This window comes from Ischnura elegans, chromosome 2, assembly GCF_921293095.1.
Source record: "Ischnura elegans chromosome 2, ioIscEleg1.1, whole genome shotgun sequence".
NCBI classification, from domain to species: Eukaryota; Metazoa; Arthropoda; class Insecta; order Odonata; family Coenagrionidae; genus Ischnura; species Ischnura elegans.
In genome coordinates this window covers 26,985,781-27,011,830 of record NC_060247.1, presented here as the reverse complement: position 1 = coordinate 27,011,830, position 26,050 = coordinate 26,985,781, and positions in this window count along the sequence as shown.

Genomic DNA, 26,050 nt, shown 5'->3' with positions numbered 1-26,050 from the left:
ATATGAGGACTCCGTGTATTTACTGTTACCTCACAACTTCGATGGATAATAGAAAAAATTCTAATGACTTGTGTAAAAAGTATTTATTGGAGTCGCACAGTCATGGAACGACTAACTTTACTAATATTAAATTATGCTACATGAAAACTTTTGGGCTATGTCGCGGTGACATGGCCCAAATATTTATATTCAACATGACGAGTACCCGCGAAAGTTTTAACGAAGAATCAAGATTAATTTCTAAGAAACTTCGCTCATTAGGGCGTTTCCTCCTCATTGAAATGAGGTATATATGATATAGTATTCTCGTGGTATATGAGATTTTCCATGTAAATTTACGTGTTATACCACTTAAATTTGACGCATTAGCAATCCCTTTTTTTCCCATAAGATGGAAAGATGATATTACATTCCAAGTAAATATCTCATTAAGTTCACCTCACAGAAAAACTCTCATGCCGCTTATGCCACTAAAAAATTCATATGGGCCAATCTTTTTTCAAGCATTCATTTCCCATTAGAAATTGAATGCGTCTAAGAAGATTATGGCATTCACATGAACACTAACTAAATTTGTATTGAACAATCATCGTGGAAATTGGTATCGGAAGTTTTTTACACGGCAATACTATTCAATTCATACATAACTAGACGTAAAAAACAATGTAACAAGAGCAGGATACATTTCAAAGTAATTACAGTTGCCGTGGAAGATAACTCATTTTTGAGCAGTTCATATTTCATACGCTAAAAACTTTCTTATACCACTTTTGCGCAGTTTCAATGATTCATATGATTAAGTAACTCTAGTCGTTCACTACATTAATCACTAATACGTACGAAAAATATTTGGCTCAAGCAGGGCGAAAATCAAAAATATATTTTCGTAAGAACACGAGTGAGTCAGCAAGTCTTTTATCATTGATCGATAGAATTTACATACGAATCTGACTTCGAAAAAGGTAAATAAAAGTTTTTGTGTGACTCACTGGAAGCATTAGGTATTTAGAATGTTTCCATTGAAAAGATAATTATCATTCCATTTGAAGCACTGATCTAATTCTATATGGGGTCTTGTTGCTTTGTCATTTAACAACTACAATATGGTATGAGATCAATTTTCTGATTTAATTCTAAAGTATAGTCATGATACATGCATTTCATTATCAAACCTTCAAGATGAATGCAGAAGGTCATGCATAGAATGGCAACGAAGCCCAGAACAAGTAAAATCTCTCGTGGCTGTTATCCCATGAAGATTTAAAACTTTTATTGAAGAAAATAGCTAGAGATATGTTTGATATTATGAAATGAACATTAATTCATGGTATTCTACCATTGCGGAGAAATTGGTAACATAAATCACACGACAAATTTTGAAGAATTACTACTGTTTCAATTGCTCCGGGGTAAACTTTGCAGTTTAATTTCTAGTGGAAGTTTTTGGGCTGTAGGTACTTTCATGTCTACTTTTTCCTTTACGCCAAAAACCACAATTTTAACTTTTCAGGTGGAATTAATTTGTTTATGAACATAATTTAACTATGCTGCCGGCAGTAGACTAATCAAGTTTTTATGTTTTGTTTTTTCCTGTACTTGATTACAAATGGAGATCATTATGGTTTTTACTTCGCTAAAGAGAGAGACAATTGTCAACACAGGAAAAATGCTTTCCTAACATGGAGAATGCCATTGCAGTGAACTTTTCTTTGGTTGCGTTCGTAGGACATTATATGAGATTATCTTCTTTTCCCACTCCCTTTCTTATTTTAACGTTAATTTATGACTGTGATACATAAATTGTATATTAATTTCAAAATAGATTTTTTTACTTTGACGTTAAACCATTAAAGTTGATTTATCAAAACCTCACATTTCATTAAATAATACTTACCGAACAAATTAAAATAAAATGTTCATTAAATACTTTAAAAACTATGACATAATATTTAACCAAAATTGCGATACATTATTTATTTAGAATTCGTTCTAATCCGGTCTCTCCTCTTCACCGCTAGTCGTAATAGCAGCGAGTACTCATTCGCTGCGTACCTCCTCGGGGTATTGGACTCATTTAACTTCAAAGCACAAAGATAGGAAGAAATGAATGTGCCAAGCGCGCCTTTCTAATTAAGCTATAGAGAATAAATAAAAAAATATTTTAAAAGTTCGAGGCACCAATCTCATCGATGACTGTGAGAAAATTATTACCGCAAAAGAATTACAAACGAAGGTTTTACCCAACGCGTTCCACACCTGCCACATAACTCTTCACAAAGGTCTCCATAAAACTGAGCATATTTAACAGGTCAATATTGAAACGGCAGAAGAGTATTGAATTTTAGCTTTGCTTTCGGGTTTGACATTTTATAACTTTCTTTGGGCATCTCCCCCTATGGCACAGTCGTCATCTAAAGTAATGGCGCCTTCGGAGGGAAACAGGAAATGAATTTTCGATAATCGAACCACTGGAAGAACGTTTTTCAATAACGGTCGGGCACATAAATTGAAAGCACGAAACACGAATACCTGAGACACAGCCAGACTATTTGGTCCCTACGGAGCTCTTTAAGGTAGAAATTACGGGTTTGTCGGCGAAACTCGTTGGGTATATACTCATAATCAAAGTGAACCGCCGTGAAAAACTGTCAAGAGTGTAGAGCGTGACCACATAATGTGGAAAAGGAGGAACTAAATGATTATCATGTCTGACCACCTCTTAATTCTCCACATCCAGAGCTTAAAGGAACTTCCAAGATAGTCGTTTCAGAGGTTACTTGAAGTGGCCAGGTTTCCCTCAAAGTTTTATTATTATTCCTACATCTCAAGTGGTAACCCAGTACGAGATCTTCTCATATTTCACTTTGCCACTACGATTCAGTATCTCCTAGCCACTAAAAGTATATTCTAGCTCTATGATTACGTAACTCTAGAAAACTTAACCCAAGAAGTAAGATTGCAATTATATTTTAAACTTTTCCTTCAGGCAATATTTTTACAGTCTTTGTATTATTGCCGCCTGACTATGATTTCATCCTTTTCTAAGCCACAAAAATTAGGGAATGTACCTACAAAGGTCATTAATTTTACATGTATCGGATTCATTCCCTCAAGAGAAGTGCTTTTTCAGTACGATAGAAGTTTAATGTTTAAAGTAAAAATAAAATAAACGGTGTATAATTTAATAAGTGGTCATGAATACAGAAAAATATTCCGGGAGAGGGCTTAATAGAAAATTTGATGTTTTTCTTGTTTGAATTTCTTTAAAGATGAAAGCGATTAAAGGTATCCTGGCCATGGATTTCGTCTCCTTTTAAGATGATAAATGTAATGATCTGCTTCCAATTCAGTTGATAAACAATTTCATTTTCTTACTTTTTGAAGTCTTCTAAATTCTTAAAAGATCATGATGATTCAAATTACGTATCTAAATCCATCGCCATAAAAGTGAAGGGCGATAGAAATTATTCACGTGGCACTATTTTAACCATTGAGCTGGGAATTTTAAGTATAAGCTGGTATTTTTTCTTGGGAATTTAGCAAGAACGGGAGCAGAAAAGGTGCATCACAAGTTTTAATGGCGATATCGCTAACGATAGAATGAGATTAAGGGATACCCATTGAAATTTACTCATTCGATAAAAAGATACATGTTTTTATTCCAAAGCTCCAAATGACAAATATAAACTAGATACTCGAAATCGTGCACCACTAACGGCCAAAATCGGAGTAAGGTTCCAGGATAATTCAAGAAGACATAGAATTTAAGAGAATTCATTCTTAGTTTTATATAATTAACCAAATAAATGAAGTCTATTTAAAAGTAGGATTATTTTTCCTTACGCATAGCAACTGTAATTGAGTATTCAACGAAAAAAGAACATTACCATTTTGCGTAAATGTTAAAGCCAGTGTTTTTGATTCAGTAAAATGGAAAACTTGCCATCATAGTTTAACTAGAAACAAAATTTTACAAATAGAGGGATGATGAAAATAACCATTACTTACACTGCCAAAAACCTCGGTGGTAAAAAAAAACTAATTTGATATTGACGTGATCAACATGGAATACGCATTTTTTCATTTGACCATCAATTCCAAAAATATGACAGTTAATAGTTTCACCATATGGCACATAATAGGATTGTATTCAGGGCTTGATTTATGAAAGAACCCTTGGAAGGAACCAGAGAGCAGCAAAAAGGATGCAGAAATGTCTCAGTGACCGAAACAGGAATGTCTCGGTGACAGTAGGAATACCCTCTCCATCCGCGAAAGGAAGGTGGTAGAAAAACCGTGGTGCAAATGGAACGGAAAACAAACATGTCTCGCCCCCGAGGTGCCACAATGGGTCGGCAGATTCAGTTGCGAAATTTATGGAAAATTAAACGAAGGTGGGCGCGCGAACGAACTGCAAGGTGGAGACCACTTGCTGTTTGGACGCCTCAAAAACTTCGTGGATGGTCCGAGGGAAAGTCGGAAAACCCGTAGAATGGATGAAAATTTAAAGGGTAAGTATGGAGGAGTGGGTCGGATATAATGTTCGGGAAAATAGCCCTACCTCATATCCTCACTGAACGTGGGCAGCGACGAGGAGAGATGGAAGATGGCGGTGAGGAGTTCGACCAGGTGCGAGGATACTAATAAGCATACAGATGGAAAGGTGTGAGAGAGTAGATGCTTCACCACGGGAAGATGTTGCCTTTTTTTATTGGCCGTGGCCTCAGTGTCCGTGAGCGTACGGGTGAGTGGGAGGGAAAGAGATGCCAGGCGTTATTTTGGGTGGGAAAAGGAAAAAGCAATATATGGATTCCCGTGACATACTGCCCGCTTGTATGGAGTGAGGGGTCTGCGTTGGCAGAAGGGAAGAGAGAGTAAACTTGGTGGAAAGAAAATACGAGTCATAAAAAAGGAAGGACTTTATCCATGTGACTTACAAGGATCAGAGAGGTGTAAAACTATAAGATCTTTAGTTCGTGGAAAGTCGAGGCAAGATTCACACAATTTCCGAGTACAAATTTTTCGTCTCTATGTCTATCACAACACGTTATAAATATCAAATAATTCTTAATGAAAAACTTCAGTTCATTTGATAATGCCATTCAATGTAGGTACTATTTAATTATTTAAACGAGTATGCGGGCTTAGATATTTTTGGTTTCTCGTAGGGAGAGAAAAGTTAAGGGGATTGAGACGCCTTTCTGAAGTTAACGATTCATATCTTGATGACCGTAAGCTTTAGAATTCCTTTTTACATTAAGCCCTTCAGAAAGAAACATAAATAGCTTAAGAACATTAGGATCTTGCAATCCCAAGACACCCGCTGACATAATAAGAAAAAAATATTCCATATGGCCAAAACCAGGATGAGAGGAAGGTGTGAAACAAATTACCACTAATATTTTTGTCCGCTAATACATTTCATAAATATTCGACATCCACACTTAAGAAATAAATGCTGGCAAAGCGAATAGCGACCATATTCTTGGAGGTACCGAAAACCCGCCAAAATCAGGTATTTATGAGAATGAAGAAGCAATCAGAGAAACGAAACTGTGGTTCTTTATGCTTATTGGGTGTCAAACGTATCCTGTTAGTGAGAAGATGAATATTTTTAATAAATCCACTAGTAATGGGAGGAACAGGTCCCCTGGGAGTTTCTGAGACTTACATAATTATTTGAGGAACTCTTTCACCACAAACACTTTAGCATTGACGTTCCTCTGTCTAATCAAGCAGAAATATTATGCTACTCAATCTAAATTATACGTCATTTTATCCCGTAAAAATATTATCACTCGGAAGACAATGATGGGTAAAATGGAATAATTGTCTGTATTCCCCTGAGTAATTTTGTAGTATAGTACTCATTATGTTTGTAATCGTACGCCAACAGACTTTTGAATCACAAATTTTTTGTTAACAAAAAGTTATTTAAGCTAAAACGAAATCTCCATAAATGAGCATTAAAGTATATCCCATAGACTTAAAACGAATAATTTCTGAAGGGTTTGCGGCTAATTTCTCGTTCAACGCCAGTAAAATCATAGACAAAGATATCAAAGGTAGCTACTTGCACCATAATTTACTAAAAGAATTAAAGATAATACAGAATTGGTAAGCCTAACTTGAACGCTTCCAGCACTTGGTGGTTCGGTTGTACTTGCTGATCTCGGTTCACTTGCATTTAAAGATTGAAGATTTTGTTCTAGCTATATGCCTAGCTAATGATAGCTGAAGTTCAATCTCATATCATTTGGCCAGTAGGTATTCTCTCAACTCTAAACGAGGGAGGCTAAAGCTGTCACATAGTTGGCTGATTTACTCCCCTTATCCCCCAATTAATATTTATTATTCAATCCCCGACTGGAAATAAGGACAGATTAAAATTGGAATGGAGGGATTTCTCTTTCTTATGAATCGAAATGAGTCACTATTCAGGTTTACATACTAATAAGACAGTCATGCAATATCAGCTTTCCATCGTAGGCAATAATTATAACACTAAGGTAAGTCCGGGTGAGATGCCCCACCCGGAGAGATAGTTTAAAAACAAACTATCGTGGTAGTTTAAAAACAAACTATCAGATTGCTCCGCTGGTGGTGTCCGTCAATTAGTTTGATAACTAATACCAAGCCTCAAAAGTTTCGCGGTGATTCGTTTTTTTTACGCTACTTTAGAACATAATTTCACGTGAGACTCCGAATTTTCTGCTCTGTTATAAGGTAGAGCATAATGGTTCTGGTCGGCATCAGTTAAAATGTTTGAATACTTTGAATTAACGGGTGAAAACTTGTAGCAGCATGTTTATCAACTGCCCAAAAGCAGTGGCAAGTCATCTTAGACCATGTATTGGCCCGCTGGCTGTAAGGGCAACTCTCCCGTACTGAAAGGAGAGATGCCTCGAAGATATCTCGATTAAGAAAGGTTTGACTACCGAGTCGTCTCTCCGAGAAATCTTGCCCAGAAAAACAGCTATTCAAATGCATTCTGCACGTCGTCAACCACTAAAACAAACCTCAACTCTGATGGTGAAAACCTACCTTGGCAACGGCTTAGAGGAGTAGATACTTAATTGCCTCAAAACAACCGCTGCAGGTGGTCTGAAAGTTGAAAATATATATATCGGCCCCCACACAAGCTCATCAGTGGTGTGAGGGAGACGAGAAACGATTTTGAATGCGCAAATTTTAGGAATGGGGCAGAGAGGACGGCGAAGAACTTACGATGTAGGCTGTAAGAAGGAAAAGGCCTTCCCCACACCACTCTTCAACATCGCTGCTCTCTCTGGTACCACTACCCCACGTCTGTAGCGTCACCCGAGCGATGCCGGACGCAAATGCAACCGACTCGAGAATATACCAAAGTGCGGCGCCATTTTCCACCGTCCCATTCATTCCCATAATCCCATCAACCTATCTGTCTCACTACCCTCGGTCAGACCTCGCGACGCGTTCAGAGAGCCTACCTCTAGAAGCCACCCAACAGACGATATACAAATCCTATTGTTTGCTAATGGAAAATGCTTGTATTATTATTTCCCTCATTCCGACCTTCTCGCTCGCGATGCTTTTTTTTGAACAGGAGAAAAATGCCTGAGGGATAGGGAAGGACGAAACACTTAATGCTCTCATACGCCTCTTTCTCCCTTTCCTTCACTTACTTTTCCTCTTCCTTCCCTTTCTTCTGAACTCGAAGTGGAAGGTCCCTCTTAGCCACGATGCCATTATATTCCCATTCCAAATCGCTTTCTGTGCCCCACCCCATGGGAATTTCTGTTTATCTACAAATGTTCCTGGATCTTTGTTTAATCGGATTTCTATGAGACGGTCTTGATTGCCGGGTCGGAAGAGTTCAGGCTCAGATGCCAGTGTCATGGAAACGGCGGGTAGAATATTTTTCATGCCTCATCTCACACGAAAACATTTCTTGCCGTCTTGTCTTATCCGAGCTCAATTTGTTCGCGAAGCTCAAATTTAATCAAGAAATCTTTAGATAAAATATGAGAAATACGGGCTAACCCAAAAATGAGTAAAATATAACATGAAAAAAGATTAAGAAAGAGCTAAAAATGAATTTTACACGGCAGTGATGACCTCTTCATAGTAGCACGGAGCAGCATAGTATAAAAAGTACTTGGTATAGTAGATACTCTTTATTTATGAGATCTTATAATAAACCTGCGAAACTACCTCAATCTTAAATTTCATCACATACCCGACCAATAACACTTGAACATATTATTGCATTTATACTTAGGGAAATAATTGGATGTCATTGAAGTTTTTCTCAATCATTTGATCAGATTTCATTTCAACGGTATCAAACATATCCCCATTACCTATCCAGTCCTTTCTCTCTGAAATATCGTATACCTTGCCATTCATATCCTCGCCACTTATCACGTCTCATAGAGGACCTAAGATGAGTTAAAGGATTGCAAGAAGATATGGAGCTCTAACCCGTCTGCACAACCATTATAGGAACCTCTAATAAGTTGCCGTGAACGTATTGCCTTATGCAAGGTAAATGGAGGGGTCGATCTTGAGGCTAAGTCGATCTTTAAGGCCTTCCCATTCAGCAAGACTTGACCTTATTATGACAAGACAATGCACCAGCCTTGAACCTTGTCTCCCCTCCCACACTATAATGGAGTGACAACAGCCTTAGCTAGAGAATATCAATTGGACCTTAGCGCTATCGAGTGACTAATTTCCATTGATTGACTGGGTGCGAGGGGCATTAGATAGATAGGTGAGACGTCTTGATTGTATAACCGTCTGTGTGACGTATTGTTCGGGCCAATTATGTAAACTTCGCGTGACAAATAAGCTTATCACCATGATAATGGTCTGAGTGATAGAGTCAAGTGTTTCTTCCTTAATTATTTAATGTCATTACCAAACTACATCAAAAAGGAGGTTTGGATCTTAACATTGAAATATAGTAAACCTCGTGAAAAACGTTCTTATATTTTGAGGTATAATTAATTCACCTAGTTCTTCATACATGAAAACTTGTAAATTCAATTGATATAGTTGCATTTTGTAATTGAAAAATGAAATAATACAATTTAAATGAATATTTTATGTGAGGATACCAATCCAAGACGCGAATTGCCGCGGAATTATAAATGAGAAGAATATTCGAAAAGAAGAACTTATCATTAATTAATTTTGGGGGTTCTTAAGTTAACAAGCTTGGAAACCCTAACTTCAGTCTCATCTATGTGACATCTTCGCATAATGAAAAATAAAAAATAATACTTAACGAGGTTCACTTCAAGCATTTTAACAGATGTAACCCAGGTTTCATTATTTACTTCGAGTAATTAAACCCTGGTGAGTTAAGTTATGAAACATGGGTCGAGTATTTTAATGTTTTCGTGGTAAACCTCACAAAACGTTACTCATTATCTTCCATAATACGGTCTCACGCTGTAAAGCCTGAAAAATCAACCTCAGCAATATCAATTACACCATAATACAGCCATCCATTTTAAGATAACTCGTTCCATTCGTGAACTGTAACTTACTTTCTCATTGCCTTGTTTAACAGCTAATGTGGATGTTAAGGAAAGCCTTGTTTAACAGTTGATGTGGATGGCCCAAAGTTTGGAAGTAGCTGGGTGAAAATTCTATGAGAGGAGGAAGAGACATCTGAAAGGGATAAGTTGAGGAACAGCCATTTACGTACAGCTCCCGCTTCCAATAAACGTCCATTATTTATATTCTTGAATCCTTAAGGTGGGATAGTGAATATAACAAGAAATGGTCATAAAAGCATGAAAAATGGCATTGAGTGCGTATTAATCGGCGTTTCGAAGAATCACTTACCCTTACTCAAATAAAAATAAAATGAATATGACATTTACAGCGAATATATCTGCCGATTCTAACGTCACAATAAATTTTCAACAACCATACTCACGTGTGTGCTATTTCATTGAATATTACTAGGCAACCAAAAGAATTAAGTAAAGAATGAAATAAGCACAGACAAATGATGAAGTGTTAAAAGCATTCAGGAGGCATTATTTAGTTCTTTTATCGTCGGTATTCTTGCTGAATGGATATCACTTTTCACTGTGCAATAAAAGAGTGTAAAGCACGACCTATTCATGTCCTAGTACAGGATTTCTTCCAGACCCAACACTTCAGGATATCCACTCTCAGTGAGACAGCCAGTTAAGTGGCCGCTAAGAAGGATATAGCCAGAACGTGGGCCGATGCAATGGGGAATGTGTCACAGAGGAGTGCATTGAGCATAAAGGTCAGCAGAATTAATGATATTTCCTTCGACGTGAAATTTAGTCGAATCCAATGACTCCCATGCTCACTAAAGCGAATAAAATTCACGAGAATAATTCCACTGTCTGATAGAAACACGAAAAATAGTTACACATGTCACTGCGATAAAAGCGAGAATGAGAAAATCAATTCCTCTTGTAGATGTACTCGCAAGATTTTACGACGCCATCTCAAGACACAAAATCTTGAAATCGCAGTTCAGTCTTAAAAAACCTGCTTGTAAAAGCACGCACCAAAAAAACTTCAAACCAATCAAATAATTCTCAAGGCTGCAAAACTGCATGTAAAAACTAAAATATAATTTTTAGCCATTTTAAATTTGAATTTATGCCATTTAAGTTTCCTTCGTTTCAAGAAAACTGGGTGATTGACCTAAGATAAACATACATTGCTCTGAAAACACTGTGCTCTCTACTTATTTTAAACATAGCTTTGAATAATGGAGGGCTATCAGTATTTATCATGTCATCGATACAACAATTTACATCGTGGGTATTTTATACTTCTTCTACCATGCACGTAAACACTTTTACCACGCACATACGTGTGTAATTGTAAACCGTACTGAACTAATTAATTAAAAAAATAAAAATAGCGTAGCGTAAGCACAAGCGTCCTCAAGGGCATTTGGAATTTCATCACTGTTTCAGAGTTGTAAAAACAATCCTCAGCGGAGAATATGTGGAAAAGCACCAGTATCAGAGCAGCGGTGTACTTAGCTGCATGAAAATTAGCACGAGTGAGCAAAAAGCGCATAAAACACATCAGATGAAAGGAATCCATTCAGGCACGTAGTACACGGAAGGGTGAGGGAGACGCATAAACATTGCAATGAATGTTTCCAGCTTTATCTTAAATTTCTCCTAGCGAAGAATTTTTTTGCGGCACTTAACTCGCAAGAGAAACAGTTCCCACGCTTATGACAATTGGCAAAAGGTCATGCCTTGTTCGCACGGTGATTCTAAATCCTAAGAACTCTATTGTGCCCCGTTCCCGCATTACTGAAGTTGTAGATTAAATCTTTCACGATATTTCTTCTAGGTTGTAGAGAATTTCCAAGAACCTGGGTCTAGTATTATCTCAGGCAAGAATCGAAGCCTGTCAACTCATCTAAGCTTCTCCATTAAGCATAAGTGCGATTACCTTTTCAAAGGCAAATTTGCTGAAATGTGCTTTCTAGTAAATACGAATTGTAGACTGTATGTGTAGACTTCATGGTGTTGATAACTTCATCAGAAAATATTTTATGTCTCGTCTCTCTTCCGTGAAACATTATTCATTCCAAGGTACCCACATTTATAATTTTATTGCTGCTTAGCCATGACAACTAAATTTGATGAACCCCAGCAAAACCGAATCAGAAATAGCCAAGGAACAAATTTTCTATGCAGAAACTAAACTAAAATCACTCAATAAAGAAAACAATTATACCTATACGAGTAAAATATTATAAAACCTCGTTAACAAAGTTGAAATAGAGGATTTTTATGCGGACATTAAATAAAAAATGGAATTAAATGTGAATCATGACAGAATCTCGAACTTCCACAATCTGCATGGTCGCTGACGGTAAAAAATTTATAGCGGCAGGGTCCAGGCGCATTTTTAGCGGCTCGAGCCAGTGTTCACGTCGATGGTTTCTTCGGTGCAAAATATCCGCCATCGAGAAATAATTGAAAGCCATATGTAAATGAGTGAAAGACTAAGATTTAATATTGAGTATTATTTTACGCAACGAGTATATTCCGGGATATGTAGGTATTTCTTATTTTCAGTTAAATCGCCGGTGGACTCGATTACGGTGTCCATGGCGCACAGCTCTAGCAGCTTCATATTTTGAATCTTATAATCATAAAAGAGCCTGATCATTTTTAAAGATGATATACTATTTGGCAAGAAAAAGAGTTCACAAAAACTCTGTCACTAGTTATCGAATCGTCCCAGTGCTTAAATTTTTTTATTTTTAAGCCGACAAATACCTCTTACTGAAATAAAAATTATGCCTAATGTAACTGGAAAGACACAAGCAAGAGCGGTGGCATCTTATGTTATTATTTAAAACAAGAACTGTTTTCTTGTCTGTATTCGAACAACTATTCATTGCTTTATTGTAATTATCTATAATTTAGTGTCCTTGAAAGTAATACCAATTAAATATATATGAATGAGGACGCTTTAGGCCGATAGGTATTATTTTCCTTGCAACTGGCTACTTCCCACATGCATAAGGTCTTTTTCCAACTAATGAACTTTGAAAGTCGAGTTACTCCTCATAAGATTATTGTGAAACAGTCGCGGCTCTTAATTTTTCAATACCTTCATTGCACCAAGCAAAGTCAAGCTGTAAGCATGACTCTCCTTCCTCATAGAAATTTGAACAAGATTCAACTGACATGGTTCAAATATGATTGCATTTAATTCATACCAATTACCAATGCATAATAACATTTTTCTTAGCTTACATATTGTAGAAATAAGCCCAACAAAATCCCAAAGATAATTTACAGCCAAATTTGGGATGTATATTCTGCAGAATAAACTCCATGCAATAATCATTGGTAATACCTTTCAACTTCAGCTATCAATGACAACGCCTAGTATAGTTATGGAAACACTAAATATATCGATATTTGCATACTACCAGTTACATCATACCTCCTACATGCTTCCATGCATGCCATTAAATGAGCTATTTTTTAAGTCAAGTAATTAAAGGTGTTTATCAAAGTAATTTCAACATGAAAAGACGGGCATAAAATCAACAAGTTATGATATTTTCATTTAGTGGCACTTTAGGATCCGTAAACATTTTGCTATTCCTGCACAGATCTTATACAGATCCACGAAAGTGTGGCGAAATAAATATTGAACCACCCTTTGTGCGTGTCGAAAGTATGAATAATTTTTCATTTAAAGGGAATGCACGGGTCCACGATTTCTGGTTATTTTGCCTCAAGGGTACGAAAAAAAGTTCTTAAAACTCACAAAAACGGAAATATGCCCGGAGAACCCATTCAATTTTGCGGGGCGGCTAAGCCACCCAAGTGGAAATCCAATCAAAATTTTCTCACATGAAAACATGGCGAAAAAAATTCAACAGAGTTACCGAGAAAAATTCTTTAATGCCGGACCGCTTGAGGAAAAATTCCCGACTATGACCAAATTTCCATACGGGAAAAGCGGGAATGAGGGCAGAATTGGCGGGCGTGTGCTACAGCTCAGAAAAACAAAAGACGATGCAAGTGCGCAGAGTGAAGAGGAGGTACCACACGCAAGATTGATGGATGGATGTCAAGCGGTCGCTTTTTTGTACGTGGAAAGTAGAAAAGGAATGGATGTTTTAATAGCTTTCCAGTTTTTTGAAAGGCAACCGGGGAAGTATTGAAAAACATACTCATGCAAAAGATTAACTATCTCACATGCTGTACACCCTATTCAGTGGCGTAACTGGGAATATGTTTATATGCTTTAAGGGGATGGAGGCGTATGGGGAGCACCCTAGGCAACTGGGGTTCCGGGAAAATTAAAAAAAATGACATGCCTGGAAATATATTTTACATTGTTTAGGCGCTTAACATTTAGCTTTGAGGAGATGCAGTGATTATAGGTAAGTCAGAAATAGACAATACTTTTAATTAATGTTTTTGTCAGAAGCTTTGAGATCTATCCTCTCATCCCCCCATAGTTACGCCACTGACCCTATTCATTTGAAGAAGCGACACGTACTCTGCATAAGAAATCGGTCTCCTAAACGTAGATATTAGTATTTTTCCGATTATTGCAAGCTGGTGTATAACTGAAGCTTACGGTACGGTACCTACTTACAAAATCTCAATAGACGCACAGGATTCATAACTTTTTTCTTGATGCGTAGCATTGGGAATAGTATTTATCTACAGATATAGGTATTATATTAATAGAGAGCAACTTGAAATCAGCATTCCCGCCCGAGGGGTGATTTGATTAAATGATATCGAAGCTGATCCAGAGATAAGCCATCGGCGTGAGGACGAAACAAATTTTAGAGTAGAGGGACCAGTTCCTATCCGCGTGCAAACACTACGAGGATACTTTTCCGAGAGGGAGCTTCAACAGCTTCATCTGAGATCAGAAATCAAACAAGACACTCACGTTAAGTTTGAAAATAACAAAAATGGTGAAATTACAGATAAGGTAGCCAGAAAGATGAAAGCTGAGTATCAGAAAACGCGATAAGCACTAGAAAATGTGGCCTAAGGCAAACATGCAACATATATTGGAACACCTTTCATTGCCCGAAAGTGATTTAGATTCTCCAAAGAAACATTGTACTGCATATTTAGCCTCAATGGTCGGAATCCTTGGATCTCGAGACAACGAAACAGTTATTCCTATGTAACTTTTATCAAAGTAACCAGGTGTAGGTACTATGAACTGTCCTATCACCTCAGTGGCTAAGTTTCCGTATTGATTGTGGCCAAAAATATTTGAGAGGTAATATACCCTTAGATTGGTGTATGAAGAGAGATATAGAGTACAACTCCTTGCACGCGAGAAGATAAATTGAGTTCCCTCAAGGTCTTTTGTCACAGGCGTGCTAAGGCCTGCTGCTATCAATCTCTTCTCCCTAACAAATCAATTGCTTCGCTTAAACTGATAACTTTTCTCCCGGTTTCTTCCTCGCACGACTTCAGCATTTTTATTTGGTCAATTGAAATGAGTGGAGATTTGGAAAATTTCCTCAATGCATTTTCAGTATAATTCGTGGATAAATTTCACGAAAAATTTCCTTTCTCATTGAGGCACGATGGTGCGATGAAGACAATCGTTGAAGGACAAGTGGAAGGGAAAGAGGGCAAGGGACGGCCCCGAATGAGTTATATAGGACAGGTTATAAAGGATGTAAAAGAGAATAAATATGTAGCTATGAAGAGATTAGCGGATAGGAGAGAGAAATGGAGAGCTGCGTCAAACCAATCTTAGGATTGTTGACAAATGATGATGATGATCATGATTGATTCAAAAACTCACTATGTCGGCTGCTATCATATTTTATTCCTATTTCTACATGCAAGTATTTACTTATTATTATTATTATTATTAGTTATTATAACGTAATACATGGCACACGGAAGAACATTGTACATAATGCATTTTTTGCAATCCTCTATCACAAATACTATTTAACCCTTAACTCATGTTTTCTTATCAGATGCCAAAATCTTTACTCGCAAAGGGCTCACTTTTGTATAAAAAATATTGCTCCATCTCCTCTTTCATCTTTTAGGGATGCATGCACCATCTTTCCCCCATCTCACCACTCTTAACCTCTCGCTTCTTTTTACTTCTTCCGCTCACTTCATCTTTCAACTTTCAGGCCCAGTACTTTGGCGATTAAGTCCTCAATTTGCAGGGTATTTAGAGCGACGAACTCTCGGGCGCAAGGGTTTATGCCTACGTACCCAAACACTGTTATTACGGCGGGTGCAACAGAGGGTGGAGTAGGCCACCCCGTGAGCGGCCGTAAGATGAAGCGTGTCCGCAAGAGAGGCGGAGAATGCATCAGGGCGAGAGAACTTGGATACGGCTTTTTGGAAGGGCGGAGGCGATGCGAAGATGGAGCACTGCAAGAGACAAAGTCAGAGAGTTCCGTTGGATTGAGGGTAGATGGAGCTATAACAAAACTTGAAAGACTCCAATGCTCGTATTCATAGACTTCTATTCAAATGGTCCTCTTTATCAGGATCACGATAAATAAGAGATCTGCCCACCATTTATAGGTTTTTCTCAATAAAGTGGGGAAATTTGACAGGGAAAAAATAATTTGCCTTCTCTGTAATTTCTTTCTCTGGATTTCCCAAATAGCAGAACCTGGGTAGTAGAATCTTCCGAATCTTTGCAGTATTTGAAATATCTGGGTTGGAATGTCGATAAAGACTAATGATTTTTATTCCAGTGAAATTTAATCAGTTATTTCAAAGTTGAGGTTTACTCCGGTAAGGTAGCCATCGGATGTCTCATGGTTATTACCTGAAATATTTCTCATATCTGACTCTATAATGACTTAAACAGACATAAGGTAGCCCCAATAATAGCCCCAGAATGAGAAAAAAATTCCTCGTTTGCAAACGTCGAAAGTTGTCCCGGGTCTAACGTCTAGGGGAAGAAGCTGATCGTAAATCCTTCATGGCAGGGAATGATGCCAAGAATTACTGTTCTGTACTTCATGATGAAGAATTTTGGAGCTAATAATCGCAATTATTCCCTCTCGGTGTGCAGTATGGCGACATTTCTCGTGATGATACTGATTCAAAAACCTCAAAACCTTTATTTGCACTCTGTAATTCATAAAAATTACACACTGATAAAGTGTCACTGAAAAATATTTATCCCAGGCAGAGAAGATAGCGACAAGGGTTCTTCTATACATTTAAGGTATACTAGTAGACGTGTGAGTGAAGCTGGTCTTCAACCAGAGGTAGCGTTTTGGTTCAATTTAAGAGAAAATGAATTGCCTATTAACAGTTTTTTTATATAATTATAGTTCACCCAAACGTACTACTGTGTTTCAAATTCTATGATATCGTAAATGTCATCTTTTGGAACTTAAATCAGGTCACGGGAAATGCTAATATATTGCTACCCTATTCAGAGGATGTTTACCTGGTTCACATCACTACTGGTAGGGTTGAAAGGTACTAGTCACTTTAGCCACAGAAATAATACACTATCAAGTAGTAATTAATATTAAATATGTATCCACACAGAACTTCACACAATTATTCCAATGGGACAAAACGCTATCAAAAATTAGCTCATTTATGTAACATAAAATAATTGAGTATAACGTTTTACCGAAATGCTATCTTAAGTATCACAAATAAGCATTAAATATTGGGAGATAGTTCTGGGGTGGAGACGTGGAGGCTCACATGCTGGGCGGAAACGGTGACTTTACCATGGCCACTAAATTTATGCCCCACTCAGAAGAAGGGAACGATTTGAAAGGGATCTCTCAAGTGAATGCCACGGGAACTGAAATGTTTCGAATGGCCCACAGAAGAAAGCGAAATGTACGCTCGGCGCAGATTACTCGTGGCTTTTCCTCAAAGACTGTGATTTTTCTTTCCGCGAGCCCCGAGGTCATGACGAGAAAAAACTGTATTTACACACAAGAGGCTTTGCAGGCATATGTGTTGGCGAGTATGAAATGATCGTTAAAAAGAGTAGGTACTGTTGAGACACTAGGGCGTTTAAGACAATTTATTGCTTTGGAAACTCGAACGAGAGATAAGATAATAATAGACTGCAGAGTCAACTTAGAGAATTAAGTAAAACGTGTGAACAAATTAAGTCTTTCATCATTTTCCGCTTTAGGACGAATCCAAAGTGTTAAAATTAATATTTCATTTCCAAAATTAGAGAAGAATTGGGAACTGCAGTATTTTTTTTTAAATAATAACTTTGATTGAATAATATGTTTCACGTCTTGAATGACCGTCTCTTCTATGCAGCTATGAAAACCTCTCGGAGGAGTAGATATTTTGATAACAATGCCCATTCAATATAGGGCTACAACGCTATACATGAACTAAGTAGCTAATATCAGATAGCTCTAGAATAGTAGATATGATGGTCCACAGCTATAAAAAGTAACTGAATGGACGCTAATTTGCGCAATCTATAATAGCAACGCATTCCATTATTCTTTTCTATTGCATTTGAGACCTATTAATTCGACGAATCTAAATCAGAATGCGCTTATTTTGATTGCGTATATGATTTCAGACTAAAAAATCTCATAACAATTAGAATATCATAACACTATCTCCATTTGTCATAATATGCAATTGCTATCTCCTCCACTTCAACATATAACCTCTACCCTGTTGTTATGGGTCGATGAAGTTTTTATTTAATGCGAAAAATCCACAGAGAAAAAATAATTCGCCTTGACCGGGATTCGAACCCGGAGTGCTTTAGCCAGTTAAGTTACCGAGGCGTCATTCAGGCGTTATTTATTTTACTTGGCTGCGTGAAGGAGCTACATGCATTAGGGCAAAGCAGTATTTTCTTTGCGTGATGTATTTTTCCACATATCCGACTTGTCTCCTCAACTTCTATAGAAAGAGAAAGACTGTAAGAGGTAGGCGTGTAATTTTTTGGCGAATTTTAAAGCAACTGCGAACGATTAGCGTGAAGGCCAAGAGAGCATGCATAAGGGAAGAATCAACACGAAACGTGTATTAGAGGGAGTAAGAGCTGCCAGGAAGCTGAGACTAAGGAGGAAAAGTGGCTGAAAGAAACAGCAATGTGGATAAAAGGACAGGCCGTGGAAGAAAGGGAATGCTGATCTGCATGCAGTCTTCGGCGAGGTTGTATGGATTCAGCGACTACGGGGAAAAAGAAAAAAAAGAATGGTCACAAAGGCGCATAATCATTTGCCTCGGGGATTTTAACGCGTGTTACTTTGTTGGAAAAATGTTTTCCAGGGCCGTGCAAATGTGAGACGTCGCGTATGAGCACACGCAAGCGCCGCATATACGGCTCCTCGTTAGTGAGGCAGCGAAAATGCTAAGCGGTTCCGCGGAGTATGGGACACGCAGGGAGTGATGTGTAAAGTGGAAAGTGTTGGCCCCTTAGGATTGCATTTGCGCAGTCATATGTGACCCCGAGGAGAGAAGAATATTTGTGCGAGACAAGGAAACGGAATGGATGACTAGCTGTTCTCACTATTACGAGAAAATAGCTCGTTTCTCCTAGTGAACAGAAGTCAAGGAACACAACACAACGCCAAGTGATTAATGATGTGCTGTGTTTAACTCAGCCGATTAATTATTCGAGGGAGGACAATATCCGGTAATTAAATCATGATGCGACTAATTTAACAACCACTAAAATCGCTCGAGAACTTACTCCTCAGGCCATATGATGGCTAAGGGTTCAGTGCTCCGATAGGGTACTCGTCTTTCATTTCCAATGGTTGGCTAATACAGTAGTACAAAAATTGAATTAATCTTTCCCAAACTAATTGAGGTAAGGAAAACGTTTTACAACAGACATTTTTTAGCAATTATCAAAACTGTATTATGTAAAAAGAACTGAAGAGTACTCGTAAAATGAATCTCACATAAATATTTGTTAAGTACACAAATTTAAACTATCAGAAATTTGTGCTTCGCGATACGATTCAATTCCGATTCATAAAATTTAACGTTGGCTTATGATGGCGGTAAGTTTTTTTGGCGATGGTTGATTGCAATCCATGGTATCGTAAGATTAGGCATTTGTACCAATCTGAATTAGCACACTAGGTTCACTCCCTTAACCATTGATTTATGATGGCGTATCAAAAGATATTATTCAGAGGTGCTCAAAAATATCATTCAGAGGTCCTCAAAATTTAGATCCACATGTACCTGGAAATTGTATCTCTGTCAGTGACGATCATAATTAATTAGATCAACCTTAATTTTAAGTTAACTCATTAATTCTTTAATTATTTTAATAATATACCTGATTGAAATGTCTTTCAATCCACGGAAAATAACTACATTGCTGCGCAACAACTTACACGACGCCATAATTACCTTATGAAAAGCCAAATAACCATCCTGACCTAAAGGTAATGAGCTAATATAAAGCTGCGATGATTAACGAAGAAGTTTTAAAATTGGGTAAATACGATGAGAGTTAAACATATGGCTGCGAATAAAACATATATGAGGTTTTTATTTCGCTACCAAAATAAAAATGGTGTCTTACAATAATATTTTCACTGAAATAAATGTAAACCCTCACCTTAGGGTCTCACGAGCAAGCACACTTGATACGCTACAAGTGTGTTAAAACACCAAAAACGTGTAGTCAACCTCATTTAGCGTAAGAAAATAACAACAATATAGTACAGGGATAATTTACCATTTTTTTAAATCAGGGAGATTGGTTCCCTTAACGAGGCTATAGCTCGCCCCGGAGTAGTCGTTTGAATATCACACTTCCTAGGGAGGTAGGTTCCTACCCCAGACCTCCCTTTCACTTGGAGAATTTTAGTTGGGGCTTTACCCAAGATATGAACTCCGAGCCTTTCGTTCAGTAGCCAAGTACTCTAGCCACCAGGCTTTCGCGCTCCTCTACATACCAGCGTACCATCGCGAATTCAATATACACCCTCATTGCTCTGATTTTTCAGAATTATTTTCCACTCCCCCGTTACCCTTCCCTCGCGGGAGTATTGAAGAGGCAGGTTCCATATCGCGATGCTCAATCTTCCATAGCCACGTCAAAGAGTCGCCAGTCTTCCGCCTTCCACACTCCCCCCACCAAGGCTCATCCTCCATTGCACACACAATCAGCGCTCACGTCTCCTTTCAGTGCAACCACCAGAGCACGATTCCAGCCCTATAGGAATATGTAACAACTTCCTTCTCCGAAGCGTCAGTCCACTTCAACCGTCATATACTCATGGCAGACTTCTTCTATTCGCCACCATGGAGTTACCTCAAAGGAGGCTCTTCCTCCCGCGTGCCTTTCTTCAAGCGTGTCCGAGCACTGTCTCCTCCGCAGTGCGATCTTGAAATCATCGCACGCATCTCACTCAGTCCACTCATTGTTGCTGACAAAGACGCCGATTCAGAGGGGCGTCCGATGCCACTCATGTGCTTAAGCGTCTCGCGCGGTTGGATATTCACGTCTCCCTCTGGACGTTTTCATTAATTGATCAGGGTGGGTGAGCGAGGGCGTTATCGGACGTTCCGAAGAAAACGCTTGTTAAACGACATGACGACATCGGATTCATTTCTGCGATAGTCCAGTGTGCCCTCCCAACACAAGAAAAAACATATCTAGAATTCCTCCTAGACTGTTTTTTTCCCCTCTTGCATTCCTGTCGTGGCTAAGTTAATTAAGCAGTCTTGTGTAGTCGGTGAAATGCAGCGAGTTGAAAATGAGGCCGAGGAAAATCTTCAAGATAGCGTTTCCCTCCTTCGAAGAAATAACCCTTCGCCGATGGAAACTCTTGAACGCATGCAGCTATTGCAACCGGTATTTTTAATAGTCGAGCACTAAATTGCCGGAGCAGAATGGTTCGAGAATTTAAAAATAGAAGAGCCCTGGGATGCGGAAATAATTATTTTCCTAGGTATTCCCAACACGTGACCCCACTACAAGTATTTTTTTTTAATTCCACCGTCAACAATGCAGTAATAATACATGAAGACACGCCGTGGATATTTTCCAAGCACAGCACCTAGGTGACAAACCTCATAAAAATAAGTCTATTTCCAATTGGAATTCATTTAAGATAGGGGATAACATTTTCAAGAGCCGCTGACAAAACTTGAATACTAATAACTTCTTCATGTGTGTCGAGTCGCCGAGGGTTTTCACCCACTCATCAATCTTCTAGAAAGGCTAAGCTATTATAAGTGCATCTGCGCCCTTGATCAGTAAGCACGACATTTTAACAAACGGAAAAAAGTGAACAGGTTTCACGGTGATGTTACACAATATATATGTCCCCAAGTCATAATTTATCAGCCAGAGTGCAAAAGAGCCAACGGCAATAAACTATATTTTGAGAGGTAACAGGGTTTGATACAGAACATTTTATATGCAAATTAAAAATTAATTACGGCTGAGACGATCGAAACTGTTTTATCTGTCACATCTAACGAGCAACAGGCACTCGCCCGGAGGAGAGAAAAAAACTATAACACGCGACTCTGCGAAATGCCATTCTCACCACCCCGAGGAAAAGGATATGCTAAGTCCTCAAAAGCTCAAGGGCTTTAAAAACACACACCGGACTGCTTGTCAAAGTTGGCATTAACTACTCAGCAGACTTTTAATCTGTCCGCCGTGCTTTTCAACGTCTCAATCGCACCACTCAATCTACATCGAGAGGGGTTGCGGGTACTGTTCCTCAGCTTCGCCGTTGCTGATGTTGCTTCCGATCTATCGAAGGCCGGCCACAGCCTAACCAGAGCGCACTGGAAAAACCATTCACTGAATCAGATAGGATGTTGCTAATTGCGTTCCTTCCGGGACGCCGTCGGGAACATCATTTTGTACCGGGTTGCGAAGGACTACAGCAAAAAAAAAAAAAACTAAGGTTCAAAGAAAGTTAAGAAACTCATTATTTATAAAATATTATTAACACTGAGGCGAACCAAGGAAGAAGCTGAATGGAAACCTACACTCTTAAAAATTTCCCTATGAGAGGACAGGCAGCGATAGACAAAAGGAAGGAAAGCGGTGGAAAATAGGGACGAAATGGAATGGGATCGTTTCTTTTCTTTATTCATCAATTTCAGTCGAAGTAAACTTCAGAGCAATCATAAACTACGCTTGATTATCATATAATTATAATCTTAAAACATAATCATAGTTATTCAATGCACCCAACACCTACTAATTTCTTTGCCAATAGTTACATTCTACTTACCTAAAATAATTGCTTATACTAAACGCTAAATTCAGACCTTATCTTCAGCATAAGGCATTTAGGTCGAAAGAGACATTTCGAAAGAAAGATAAGCGCAGTTGATACACCATAAAATATGACAGAAGAAACACAGCGGATCATTTTTTAGGACAACAGAATTTCCCCATAATTTGAATACAAAAATCATAGAAGCTGTACCTACCTACCAAAGAGGAGGTCACTACGTCAAACTAATTTCAACAACAAGAAATTAGCCGTTATCAAATTAAAATGACCTTAATTTCACGCTTGCATTTAGTCACCAACGTATTTAAGTTATTCTGACATTTCGTCAGAGAATGAATTCCAGATTATGCTAATGATAACTCCACAAAACTAGTTATTCAAATGTTCCCCCCAGCTAATGAGCATGTGTTTCGTACCACGTCTATCACATTCACACTCCGTCGCTGAGAAATCAGTTTGAGATAGTTCCAAATCCTGATCACCGCATGAAGTCTTCTAAGAATCCGAAATCCCTCGACAGCTTCCCCCTGGGCATACAGACGACTTTTCCGACGGTATTTCCTGGCATGATTTTCAAAAGCGCAAAAACCGTACGTCAGTGTAAAATCGACAAGTAGAGAAGGAGTGTTGACAACTTGGATTTAAAGTGTGGGCTTGTTAGAAAACGTCAATTAAATGGAGAATTTACGTGCAAACATGGAAAGAGATTCTAAACGTCAAACTATCAAAGCACTAAAATATTTAAAGGATGTTTATCGTCTCTGAGTGCATTAAAAATTGATAATAAAAATGGGTAAAAAAACGCTAGAACTGAAAAACGTGCATTCATAAAGATTTATACCTATTAATCATTCAGTGAGAAAAGTACTTCCTCTAGAATCGCATCGCGTATAATCGAATCACGAAGTTTATAAATGCGTAAAAATTGATATTTTCAAAAGTATGTTCTTGTTTGATTTTATAGTAGTAAAACCAACCTTTAAGAAAATTGTGACTAAGATATTATATATTTCCAATGCCCACTTATTAAGCTTTTCGGAATTTAAGTACTGTACAAAAGGAAATAAATGAGTAATGGCACCTAAGTCATTGACGTGAATTAGAGTTAACTTAATGACATATAAGCAATGCAGCCTTATCTAATAAGTGAGGAATGTGACAATGCAAGTATCTGTAAGGATCAGCGGTCTTTTTGGATTTTTTCTCTGCAGAACTAACCACTAAACAATACTCTTATAAACAGTATCACTGAAAGACTAAAATATACAATATACATAGATGTTGGTAAGTTCAGCTTCATTATTAAAAATCCAGGGGAATAGCCGCTTCTTACTAATCAATATTTATTTTATTTATTTCCATTACCCCATAAACAGCACATTTACGGCCTTTACAATGGGGAATTAACAATTAACAATGAAGGACATTCACACACGCCCATGCCCTGAAATATCATTAGCATAGCGTCAATAATTACTTTCTGGAAAAAGATGATTTATTCAATGCAGCTTGAATTTTAGAGAAAAACATAAGAGTTACAAAGTTCATGACGTAGAATTTAGTTAAGTTGAAATACTATGATTTCCGCCAAAATCGCACATACAGCAGCTCATAAGTATCACTTTTTTATAGAAAAAAACTAAGGTAGGAAATAATCATCCTACCAAACCGATAGAAACTCTCAAGTGCATTAAACATTATTTTGTCTATGCTGCCGATGTTTCTTGGTGGAGACTTATTTTCTGATCCTGTTAACCAACAGTTTAATATTTCCATCAACATCTTCATCAACTTATAGCTTTGATGAAAAACCTACTTCTCCGTCAAACTCAAACGTTCGCTAGTGAGCTACGTTGTTAATTCGTGAAAAGCCCGAGGAAAGTGATCCAGAATGCAACTCATTGATGTTCGTATGATCTTGAAGGGTTATTTCCTCATGTAAAAGGTAATTGATCGGTTGCCATTCGCACAACGTATCTATATCACGGCTCAAATTCGTAATTTCCCTCCCCAAAAGACGGGACTAAAACTTCACACGCCGCTCGCCGCTTTTTGCCCGCTGCTCCCGGCTCGAACACGCGCGATCGCTCTACCCGTAATCGCCCCCGCGGGATGGGCCATTTTCCGCTCCGTCGAGTCCTTTCATGGCTGAGAGGCACTTTATTTCAATTGAAATTGGGTAATCCATTAATCGGCGTCGGCCCGTCACGGAAGACTGACAAAAGCCGGAGGAAACGAAGGATAACGGACGGGTGAAGAAGCTCTTCTGGCCGGGAAGCGCGGAATCTCACCTCTTGAAAGGAAGCCGATTCGCGATTCACTTCCCCCGGGGCCGCTGCCTTCATCGCCTGGTGAATGTCTTCTGGATGGGCCATGTAAGCTAGGGACGCCAATGAACGCAAGATAACTGGTGTCAGGGAGCGGCGCGAAGTGGGAAACTACTCGTGAGCTGATATCTTCTTTACGAGAGCGAAATTCATATCGGAGAGGACGCTAAAATCCCAAATCGGATCACTAAATGGGCTTGCATTTCATCTTAAAGAGTACCGGGTTAAAAGCATAGCATTTTTGGTGTTTAAGGCAGGGGTATTCCTCATATATCTTCGGACTAAATGATTTCCCATGCGTAGGTACGTTCCTAATCTGTCTTTATTTTATCAGCTCCGAAACCTCAAATTCTGATGATTTATAGATAAATTTCCCCCGTAGAGACACGAAGAATTTGGTTATGTATTTTCAAGAAATCAAGTCAGTATACCATGAAAAATTCACGCGCGAGTACACGCGCCGTATAACCAAATGGTTGTCTATCTTCTATGCTATTTCTACTGTATAGATACCTTTTTCTCAACTTATACGCAACCAAACTCGGCAAACAGAGGCACCAAAATGCACAGAATTTATCAGAGAACATGCGACGGCATATCTTACTTCCTAAATATTGGTATTGTTTCCTAAAATTGGTTTTTAAATAATTTAAAAAAAAAGCAAAACAAAAAAAACAAAAACCGCTAAATATTCCTGACGTTAACGGCGCACAAACTGATACATTTGTTCATTTGCAACAATATCTCGCATTCCTTAAATAACTTTTATCAAAATGCGGCTGATTCCACATTCAAGTCTCCTGTTGATGCGTAAGTATGAGTCATCATGTGCGTTTAACAGAGGATAGTGTAATTACTTCCAATGTTGTGTTTAAAGAGGTCCTCTGACCTCAATTTGTACATGAACATTCCAATTAATTTGCACATAAGGCCCTGCCTTTTTTTCTACATTTTAAAATTGGAAACGCGACTATCCCTCTGT